The sequence below is a fragment of the Nerophis ophidion genome, linkage group LG19 (genome assembly GCF_033978795.1).
Source record: "Nerophis ophidion isolate RoL-2023_Sa linkage group LG19, RoL_Noph_v1.0, whole genome shotgun sequence".
NCBI lineage: Eukaryota > Metazoa > Chordata > Actinopteri > Syngnathiformes > Syngnathidae > Nerophis > Nerophis ophidion.
This window is the reverse complement of record NC_084629.1, coordinates 11,874,168-11,877,072: the sequence shown is the minus strand read 5'-3', so window position 1 is coordinate 11,877,072 and position 2,905 is coordinate 11,874,168.

Sequence of the window (2,905 nt, the reverse complement as noted above, 5' to 3'; positions counted from 1 at the left end):
GCTTTCGCGTTTAGCGATTGGCTAATTCTTTACAGCAGGCTCGTTTTCTATTGGTCTTTACATCTGTTACGTAACAAGGCAACGTTATAGTGATGGGATTTCCGACTGGATCAAGTGGTAACAAAAATAAAAATGGATGGACTTTTGAAGCTCGGTTCACAAGGCGGCGTTTCGTATCAGCAGGAAAAAAAAATATTACCAAATATATTGTCAAGTTATGTGTAAAATTCGTTAAAAAATATACAAGACATTTAAAGCAGCTTATACAAACAAACCCAATTTCCATATGAGTTTGGAAATTGTGTTAGATGTAAATATAAACGGAATACAATGATTTGCACATCCTTTTCAATTTATATTCAGTTGAATGCACTAAAAAGACAACATATTTAATGTTCAAACTCAAACTTTTTTTTTCTTTTGCAAATAATAAATTACTTAGAATTTCGTGCCAAAGTAGTTGGGAAAGGGCATGTTCACCACTGTGTTACATCACCTTTTCTTTTAACAACACTCAATAAATGTTTGGGAACTGAGGAAACTAATTGTTGAATCTTTGAAAGTGGAATTCTTTCCCATTTTTGTTTTAAGTAGAACTTCAGTCGTTCAACAGTCCGGGGTCTCTGCTGTCGTATTTTACGATTCATAATGCGCCACACATTTTCGATGGGAGACAGGTCTGGACTGCAGGCAGGCCAGGAAAGTACCCGCACTCTTTTTTTTACGAAGCCACGCTGTTGTAACACTTGTCTTAATGAAATAAGCAGGGGCGTCCATGATAACGTTGCTTGGATGACAACATATGTTGTTCCAAAACCTCTATGGACCTTTCGGCATTAATGGTGCCTTCACAGATGTTTAAGTTCCCCATGCCTTGGGCACTAATACACCCATACCATCACAGATGCTGGCTTTTGAACTTTGCGCCTATAACAATCTGAATGGTTATTTTCGTCTTTGTTCTGGAGGACACCATGTCCTCTGTCTCCAAATATAATTTGGAAACAGACAGGTCAGGACTGCAACTCATATGGAAACGGGGTTTGTACATTTAGTGCAGGGGTGTCCAAAGTGTGGCTCGTAGCTTTATTTTTTCCGTTAGCATTAGATTGTTAGCATGCTAGCTTTTTTGTTAATTTTGATTGATTGATTGATTGAAACTTTTATTAGTAGATTGCACAGTACAGTACATATTCCGTACAATTGACCACTAAATGGTAACACCCAAATAAGTTTTTCAACTTGTTTAAGTCGGGGTCCACATTAATCAATTCGTGTTATACACCTCGGCGTCATGGATTTTGGTATTTCACTCATGCTAACTGTAAGCATGCTATTGTGAGCGTAGTATTTTTTTTTTTTTTTTTTATCATGCTAGCTTCTTTTTAGCTCATTTTGATGCATCTTAATGTTGGCATGCTAGCCTTTTATAAATTATTTTAGGTACACACCTCACTTGACGCATGTTACAGTTAGCATTTTAGCATGCTAGCTTTTTGAGCTAATATAGCAGGTTTACACCTTAGTGTTGTTTTTTCAGTAACACCAACTGTAAACATGCTATTGTTACCATAGCACTGTTAGCATGTTTGCAAATTTTACAGGTATATACGTCTGCGTCATGTATTTTGGTCATGCTAATTTAAAGAATGCTATTGTTAGCATAGTCTTTTTTTTTTCATCATGCTAGCTTCTTTTTAGCTCATTTTGATGCATGTTAATGTTGGCATGCTCGCATTTTAAACATTTTTAGGTACACCTCAGAGTAATATATTGTACTTGATGCATATTATGGTTAGCATTTTAGCATGCTAGCTTTTTGAGCTAATTTAGCAGGTTTATACTTTAGTGTTGGTTGTTCACTAACTATAAGCATGCTATTGTTACCATAGCATTGTTAGCATGTTAGTTTTTTTAGCTTATTTTGCTCATATTTTCCGTTACTTGACGCTGTTGGCTAGCTTGCTAACTGTTAGCATTTCAGTTTGGCTTTAAATCTTTAGCGTTCACACAAAATTGCATTTTCTAAATGTTTGAATGAATAAGTATATTATACTGGTTTTGAAGATGAAAATTACCAGAAGGGCCCTAACATCCTTTAAATGGCCCTCAGTTGAAAATGTTTCGACCTGATCTCTCATTTTCTCGGCAGATTGCAAAAATAGAAATAACAAAAGAAGCAAAAATTTTGGGGGGGAGGGGGAATCCTTGAAAAAGGCTCAATTTAAAATAACCTGAAATGTCGATAACTAATTTTAGGATAGGATGGATTTATATAATCCTACAATAGGGAAATTATGTGGCTGCAGAAAAGTATTGTTTTTATATACAGTAACAAGAGTAAAACATAAAGAAATAAAATATATACAACTTGTTTAGCCTTATAAAAAAGGAAAATATCGAAAAAATAATCTGCCTATCTTTATTAGGACCACGGATGAGCCGGGGCGGAACCTACCACAGTATTAAAAAAAACATGACCACATCATGGAGTGAACCCACCACATACCGCTTGAACAGCACATTTGTAGAAATAAATGCAAACTAACACAAATAATTCACTCCAAATAGTTGGTATTAAAAAAAAAGGTTTTGTTCACAACCAAATGCATAGTAGTGTTTAGAATGATTTTTGCTAAGTCTTTTTAAGAACATTTAAGGTTGTGTTTGCGCAACGAGTAATTCTTTGAAAACCTTGCCAGAGCAAGCCTGCCAAGTTTTCCAGCTCTGCCTACATTACGCAACACCCTTCTTTAGTTACGTTATGCAAAGCTGCAGTGACATGCATTGCATGAGGAATAGTGCACCGGATTGTACTTGCATTTTTTTTAAACTTTTTTTTTTTTACAACATATCACTTTTAGAGCAAACAATGGCACCTAACACACTCAAAGTGACAGTTAAG